Genomic DNA, 9,202 nt, shown 5'->3' with positions numbered 1-9,202 from the left:
AGTTCATCCCACATATGCTAAGGCTACCTGTCTCACTACATTTGAAAACTTGGTATAGAGTGATCTTTTGTTATTGTTGAATGGGTATTGTGTTGGTCCGGCCTCTCCCAATTTTGATCAATTATAATCTTACCAAGGAAGGGTTATTAGCCTTGGAGGCATTAAAATCAAACAAATCCCTGTTAATCAAGGGTACAGATAAAGGGGGAGCCATTGTTCAGCACAGGTGCGACTACCATTGGAAGAGGCTCTTCGTCAACTCATGGATACTGGCTCCTATGTTATACTGCAGTCTGGATACACCATATTCTGTTTGAAAAACTTGAAGGATGGATGAGAGGAGGGGTGTATTCTTGGAGTCCTGGCTGACAATGAGGTGGATTTTCTATAACCAAAATTCAATCCAGTTATACCAATTTTTCACCACCTCCCAACGATCCATCAAACTCTGATCTCCACTCCATGGAGGCCCACCATCTGGAGTATTGGATCTTTGGGAGATGGTTTATCACGTTATGTGAACCATTTTTTTGCAGCCTTTAGTTCATTCTCTGCCGTCGTTTATTTTTGATAGTGGCGACCCTGAACCAATTACAGAATTTCAAGTGGAAAATACATTATATTTACGTTACCTTGCACTTGATGTTACGCCCTTATACACTATTACAGAACATCCGCCAGGGATGACAGCTGTTCGATATTTTTAGATTACTCTGATATTTCACTATAACAAGGCACTTTCATTTTGGATTCTACATATTTTTTGATGACTAATTTGCAATTAGATCGGGTTTTCTATCTCCAGACACGTGGAATGGCAATGGGTATAAGCTTTGCCCCCTCCTATGCCAACCTATTCATGGGCCACATGGCTGGACATAGAAACAAGTTTAGGGATCACATTGTATTCTACAGGCGATTTATTGATGATTTATTATCTTTCTCCTTGTATTGATATTCTGAACACCAATCATTATAATTTGCACTTCACATTTAACTATAATCACCAACACATTCACTATACAGATGTATTAATGTGTATTGTTCTTCATCTCAACATTCAAATTGATGTGTTTCAAAAATTAACTTCACACAATACATTTTTTAGGAGCAGACAGCTGTCACCCTACACCTTTACTTAGAGGTGTCACTAAGGCAGGGGAGCTCAATCTTTTTTCCCTGCGCCCCCCCCCCCCCTGCCGTCTGAACCCTTCTCCACTCGCCCTCCTGCTTACCTTGTCATCATGACGTCACGTTGCCACGGCAACGCAACGTCACATGACCCCACGGCGTCATTTCACGCCGCATTGCCATGGCGATGCATGACCAGGAGCGTCTGAAACAAGGTAAGTAGAAGTTTACAGAGGTCCTGCAGCTCCCCTGGCATTCATTTAAATGTATTCGGGAAACACGCGGGGCCCTCTGTAAACCAGCAGCGAGTCTGAGGGGGGGGCACACCCCCCACTTTGCGCACCGCTACCCTAAGGCAGCGGTGCGCAAACTGTGGGGCGTGACCCCCAGGGGGGGCGCGACACTGCCGACGGGGGGCGCGGGGTTTACAGAGGCCCCGCGCGCTTCCCGAAGGCACTTAAATTAAGTGCCGGGGGAGCTGCAGGGCTTCTGTTAACCTAACTTACCGTGGCTCCGGCGGCTTCCTCCCTGTGTCGCCATGGCAACGCGGCGTCAAAATGACGCTGCGAGGTCATGTGACGTCACGTTGCTATGGCAACGTGACGTCATTACGCCGGAGCGCGGGTAAGTTGGGGTTGGGAGGGGGGCGCAGGAGTGAGGGGACAGCCGGCAGGGGGGCGCAGCGAAAAAAGTTTGCGCCCCCTGCCCTAAGGGACAGTTTATAAGGCTGAGGAGAAATTGTTAAAATCATGAGGACTTTTTGACTCAATCCATAGACCTGTATGATAGATTTAGAAGAAGGGTTTGTCACCCCTATGATCTTGAGAGGGTCTTTGGAGATGTTGTATCCATGGATAGATCGTGTCTATTAAGGCATTCTAAGGCCTGGGACATAGTGAATTAATCAGTGCGGAGGTGTGTCGGGGGCGGGTCTGGGGGCGGCCTGTGACGTCACGGAGCTGGTTCGCCCTCATTGGGCGAACCTCTCACGTGACCGGCCCTGCGCTCCGGCGAGCACCAAATTGGAAATCTTCCTGAGACACACGCTTCCCCAAGCGTGCGGACGCTTGCGCGAGTCCCTGCTAAAGCCGCTCTCATTGGGGCTGCAGTGGCTCAGTGCCGAGTGTGAGCGCGGCTCAGCACGGCTCAGCCTTGCTCACACCACTATGTCCCAGGCCTAAGAGAGAGACAGATAGAGGGGGGCACTCAACTCTTTATTACTCAGTATAGCAGACAGGTAATCAAATGAAGTCAATTATACATCAACATTGGGATTTTTTTGTCTCTTGATCCTGTTTAAAAACTCCTTACTCATTCAGGTCCAAAATTTGCATTTAGACGGCCTAAAACAATTGCCAATTATGTCTCTCCAAGTCTTTTTAATTGTATAGATCCTGTAGAGACGTTACATTTTCCAAAAGGGGTCACACAGATCCGGTCATTGTAAGGCTAAGGCCCCGGTCACGCCGCTGTAACGCGCGCCCGCGATATTGGCGGCGCGTTCAGCCGATTCCCCGGTCTGCAGCTCACTGCAGGAGGAGAGACCGGGGGGGGCGTGGCGGGGGAGTGACGGGGGCGCGGCCATGACGTCACCCGGCAGGTTCGCCCTCATTGGCTGAACCGCCGGGGGGCGTGCCTAATCGCTCGACGCGAGTCCTGCTCTCAATTCTATTGAGAGCAGGAGCAGCTCTCGCCCGAGCGCTGCGGCCCCCCCTCGCAGCGGGCCCGGCACCATTGAGGGGAGGGCTCTCGTCCGTGCAGTGTCCACCACAGCGGACGCTGTAGTAGGCAGCGGGGGCAAGGCCTAATATGTGTTCCTACAAGTTTGTTAATATGTGTTCCTATATGAAACCCTCAACGTGCTTTACTTCTCAAATAACAAAAAGGTGTCAGAAGCTATTGTCCTTTATCAACTGTAACACCAATTTTGTTATTGTGTTTACTTCCCTGTGGCTGTGGGAAACAGTATGTCAGTGGGAGCACCAGGTCTCACAAGATTAAGATAATGGAGCATGTGCGGTTGACAAGGGACAGTGACCTAAATCATCCACTTTCGAGACATTGCAATATGTGTGCACAGGGTAATATCAACAAATGTACATGTATTGGGATTGAACATATCCCATGTCCTATTAGAGGTGGTTATAGAATCGAGGGGTTGGATCACTATCAGATATATACTTTAAAGACCCGTATACCATTGGGTCTCAGTACTGATTGGGACTCGAGTAATTTTCTATAGATGTCTTTTTTGTTAGATACGTTATCAGACACAGTATTATTAAAGCAGCAGTCCAGGCTGCTGTTTATTTTTTTAACCCTTTAATATGCGCATCAATACAATCCACACAAGGATAAGTCATTCGCTAAGTTGCCGATCGATCCGTTCTCATGTGTTCAATCGGCGAAGATTCGGCTCGGGGGTTCACTAAATGGCTGTCAGTGCTGTAGAAGAGGACCAAAGATGCAAAGTTCTTTGGGGGAAGATCATGTGACCAGGCAGTCACTAGATACAATTGGTGAACTGCTAGAGAGAGGGCAGGGCTCAAAAAGCGGGCTGTCAACGCCTCACGTCTGTCCCAGATGTAAGCAATGTGTTACATCAGGAGTGCGCAAAGTGGGGGGCGGGAGAATTTCCAGGGGGGGTGAGGAGGCTACAGAGGTCCCGCGCTCTCCCCCAAGGCACTTCAATTAAGTGCCGGGGGGACCGCACGAGGCCCCTGCAGCATCTCCTACCTGCTCTTTGGCGATGTGTCGCCATGGTAACCGGCGGCAAATGACGACGCAGGTCACGTGACGACACATGACCACGCAACATCATTTGACGCCGGTCAGGAGGGGGGGGGGTCATGAGCCGGGAGGTGAGAAGGCAGTGGGGGCGCAGGGTCGAAACTTTGCACACCCCTGTGTTACATGCTGTACCATGCAGCTTGGAACAGAAAATAACCTTTTATGTGAGATGATATATACGTCAACTGAGCTTCAAAATCAAATGTATCCATGATAGGCCACAATGTTTTTGCTTTTTATATGTCTATAAAATGTATTGCAAAACATTCTCTTAAAGCTGCAGTCCAACCAATATCCTACATGTGTGTTTTTTTGTAATAAATCAGTTCTGTACTATGAGAAAATACTTGTAGCATTAAAAAAAAATACATCTCTAAATGAATTTTTTTTATGTATTCTAATGTAACAAGCATTTTTTGTTTCTATAGCAACCATTTACAAAGTCACATCCCCTTCCTCTTCTGAAACAGGCTTTGACACACCCTCCTTAAGCCCTGCCCTCTCTCTAGCAGTGCACCAATTGTATCTAGTGATACCTGGTCACATGATCTTCCCCACAGAACTTTGCATCTTTGGTCCTCTTCTGCTGCACTGACTGCCATTTAGTGAACCCCCGAGCCGAATCTTTGCCGATCGGTCGACAATTTAGCTAATTACCTATCATTGTGTGGATTGTATTGATGCACATATTAAAGGGGCGGGAGGGGGGCGGCAGCTTGGGCTTCTGCCTTAAGGGTTTGCATCTTTTAAAGTTAAGGTAATGGCTTTTTCTCTTTCACAATCTTTTAAACAGATTGAAAACCCCTGATATAACCTCCAGATTCCTGTAACCACATGTGCATTTCCTCCAGGGACCTCTCACATTTCTCCTTCAATTGCATTAACCCTTCGGTGACGGTGGGGCTTACAAGACAGTGCTTTGCTCTGCACTGCAGGGCCTCCCAGGCACTGAAAGAGTGCGTTCACTTCCAGCATTGCTTCCTCTGCAACAAAACATTCCAGTCTGATTACAATTTGGGTTAAAAAAAAAAAAAAAAAAGTAAGGATTTTTCTGTTACCGGACACAACATGTGAAGTAAACGCATGTTAATGACACTGAGTAGTTATCAGGGAAATATACCGTTGTTTGAGGTGCAGTGAAAGTGTGGGAGCTGCTGTTGGATGTAGGAGATCAGTCTGATAAAGGGGTGTGCTACATTAACACATTCACTGCCAGAGCCTATCCCCCAACAGTGAAAGCCTTCTCTCTGCACCCTATGCTATGGGGCATAGGTATCAAGACAATAGCGGTGCAGCTCTGGGGCAAAAATACTGCTCCACATGTTCTCAAGAATTACAATCCTATTGAAATCAATGGGATTTTTTTCCGCTGCTATATCAGCTGCAGTTTTTCTGGCCCATAACTCTACCACTTTTGCCTTGATACAGATGCCCCTGTGACTACTGCATGTTCACCGGCTCGCGCTGAACCAGTGGTGGCCAACTCCAGTCCTCTAGGGCCACCAACAGGTCAGGCTCTAAGGCTATCCCTGCTTCAGCACTGGTGGTGGTCATTCTTGATTGAGTCCGCTGTGCTGAAGCAGAGATATCCTGAAAGCCTGACCTGTTGGTGGCCCTTCAGGACAAGCGTTGGCCACCCCCTGCGTTAAACCTACTCCACTCTGTAGCGCAGGTCCCTCTGGCAGTGTCTGCAGCCGCCACTGTAATGTGTCTCTTCGCTGCTGCACAACGAATCACTCATCACCTTGCAAAGAGTGCCTTGTGGTGGCGTGTCCCGCGCTCCCCTTTAGAGGGATACATGGGGGGCGGGGGGGTGGTTACTGGCTCTATCTCAAGTGAAGGGGTTAAGTCAAATAACAGCAGGCGCCCCTCATGAGCGGAGACCAGACAGACTACAACATGATCCATTTGAGGGGACATCTGGGGAGGGCGGAACCTGACCCGTATTAGGAGACTCTAGCTCCCTTGGTCCCTAGACTTGTGGTCCCTGAACACATGTTGGAGTGATATATTTAACGTGCTTAAACAGTGCTATTTCTCTAATACAACGTGCATACAATGGGAATTAATAACATGTCCTTAATATATTAATATCTTATAATTATTATTATTATTATTAATATCTAAATGAGAGGGAGAATATGACCAACGTGTTTTAATTTTTTTTTAAATGACGAAAAGCTTCAAAAACTGAATTCATAGATCTCCTATTGTAAAGATTGGACAATGTTTAGACCCAAGGCGCGCTGAGATAAAATTAGTGATTAAAAGTTGTTATTAAAACAGACAATTGACATACGAGAGAGAGAAAAAACACAAGTAGAGTGTAGCAATTAGTACAATGTTAATAATAACTTTATTTCATATGGTGCTTTTCTCCCAGTGGGAACTTAAAGCGCGTCACAATGACAGTACAGCGCACAGTACGCAGCACATAGGGTTGTTTCAGACACAGTCCCTGCCCAGATGAGCTTACAATCTGTTTTTGGTGCCTGAGGCACAGGGAGATAAAGTGATGAGCCCAAGGTCACAAGGAGTTGACACTGGGAGTAGAGCCAGGTTCCCCTGCTTCACACTCAGTGTCACGGGTTGACAGTCAGTGTCTTTACTCACTGAGCCGCTCCTGCAGCCCTTTGATTGGACGCTTGTTACAAGTTGCTGAGTGCTACTAACAACTTTGAACAATCCTCCAATCTTGTACTAATTGCTACACTATACTTGGTTTCACTACTCAATGCTCCTTGAGTTTTAAACTACCCGTGATGGAAGGAAGTACTGCTCATTGATTCCGCTGGCTGCCCCTTATATCCTGGCTTTGAGTCTTCATTGCGCCAGGATTTCTTGGCAATGACTTCATGTGAGTCTTGGCTGTATGTTGCAGGATAGAGCAATGCTTAACCCAGGTAACAGCTCCCACTGCATTCTCCACAGTTGCAAAAGAGATGATTAATATAGATAAGGTGACTTGACTTCATGCTGTATACCATGGGGTAGCCAATTCCAGTCCCCAAGGTCTACCAACAGGCTAGGGGTTCAGGATATCCCTGCTTCAGCACCGGTGGCTCAATCAGTGGCTCAGTCCATGACTGAGCCATTGATTGAGCCACGGGTGCTGAAGCAGGGATATCCTGAAACCCTGGGGAAAAAGGGGGAAAAAACAGCACACAACGCTCATAGTGAATTATGAGCCTTGTGCATTGTTTTTTCTTCCTTTTCCCCAACATTTAAGAGGTGTTGAGACATCTTTATTCAACAGCAGCAGACCAACTCATGTATACACGTTTAAGGTCCCGATTATTCATACAGCACCCTTACTATATGATAGCACTTTTGCACTTTCATCATTGGACTCTAGATATTTGATTTATCACAGAGTTGTTTATCACTGCACGATTCATTTATTGTGTTTTTCACTGTGAATTATTACGCAATTGTTGCGCGCTTTATTTTTTCCTTTTCATGTCCTGAAACCCTGTCCTGTTGGTGGCCCCTGGAGGCTGGGAAGCTGGCACGCCTGCTGTATGGTATAGAACAATTATACTGGAATAAAATGGTATGGTGGTAAGGAGACGCGTGTGTGCGCAGGGTGTGATACATAGGATCCTTTAGTGATCCATGACTGCATGATTACATCAATAGCTTCTTTTTAAACTCCAGGTGACTCCCTTATTCCTTTTATGGTTTTTCACGCAATAACTATACGAAATAACCCTTTTGCATATAGATTTTTTTTTTTTTACTGTAAAGTCAACATTTCCTTTTTTTTTTTTGTACCGTTCTTCCTTTTTTTTTTTTTTTAAATCTGGCTTGGGGTGTGTGACACGCCAGAGACAGAGAGTCACTGCAGTAGGCTGCGCAGATGCCAAAACAGATGCATTGCCGCCGTCGCGTGCGCTTATAGTAAGCACGACGCGACGGCTTGGTTCGCGATCGCTGGAAGTCATCTCTATTTGATTTTTCCAACGACTGCAGCCTGACGTCGCCGGCACTATAAGCGTAGGGCAGGAGGGGCCGGCTCCTGTCCTCAAGGGCCACCAAGAGGCCAGATATTAGGGATATCCCTGCTTCAGCACAGGTGGCTTCAGCCTTTGATTGAGCCACCTGTGCTGAAGCAGGGATATCCTTAAAACCTGACCTGTTGGTGGCCCTTGAGGACTGGAGTTAGGTCACACCTAAACTTGGGGTTACTGACCTCCAGACCCTGAGAAAGGATGGGTGTAACATCCCAGCTGGGCATCATTAAAATAGTACAGTGTTATCCCCCGGCCTTATGTCCCTCTCCTCACGCCACAATTCAGCGGAAGCCCTATTTCCGTGTGCAGAAAGGCCAAAGAATGCACGTCACATTATCGAAAGATAACGCAACGTTAGGCTGTGCTGGTGCCTGCTAGTCCTGGCTCGTTTTTGCATATAAATTAGCTTAGTGTCTTATCTAGGGAAAAGGGGCGTGCATTGCATTTAAAGGCATTGATAGCGTAAGGTACGTTTAACCTATTCAGTGCCAGAAGGGCTTTCAACTTATTGCTCTGTCTGGAAGTTATTTATTAAGATCGACCCGGCTGCAAAACTTGGGCAAAAAAAAAAACTGCACACGTTCCCATTTGAAACCAATAGTATTTTCTTGATTGAGAAATCGGATACAGTGTTTCTGCCCAGCCAGGGAGACTTTGATAAATGCCCCACCCCACGTGTTAATGGGTTTTTAAATGTAGATACAAAAGCCGAAGCAAAAGCTTTTGTTAGCAGTTAATCGACTCATTTAGGAATAATGATTTAACAATGCCACGGTGATTCCTGCCTTATTACCAGGCATTTCCCAATTTGTGTGTGTGACCCTGTTACTTGGACAGTTCCTGTGATTATCTTTCTTTAACTCTCCAAGTGGTTTATACAGAAACAGGGGTAGCCAATTCCAGTCCTCAAGAGCTACCAACAGTTCAGGCTTTCAGAATATCCCTGCTTCAGCACAGGAGTCTCAATCAGTGGTTACAGCAACGAAAAGCAACAGCGGCATCTAGTGATCAATGTGATAACTGCACCTCTACAAACATCAGGGTCTATGCATCAAAGGTAAAAGTGTGGCACACATCTGGGGCAAATAACTGCTCCAGATATATCAAAGGGGGGAAAAAATGGGGGGGGGGGGGGGGTGCTGATCACGCACATTTTAAGTGAAACTTCTTTGGCTTTTGTCACTGTTTTGTGATGTGATGTTTTTAATTAAAAATCAAAACACAATTTCGGTGACAAAACGCAAAGAAGTTTGATTTAGAACGTGCGT

Source organism: Ascaphus truei, chromosome 6, assembly GCF_040206685.1.
Source record: "Ascaphus truei isolate aAscTru1 chromosome 6, aAscTru1.hap1, whole genome shotgun sequence".
NCBI classification, from domain to species: Eukaryota; Metazoa; Chordata; class Amphibia; order Anura; family Ascaphidae; genus Ascaphus; species Ascaphus truei.
Note: the sequence above shows the minus strand (reverse complement) of the source record.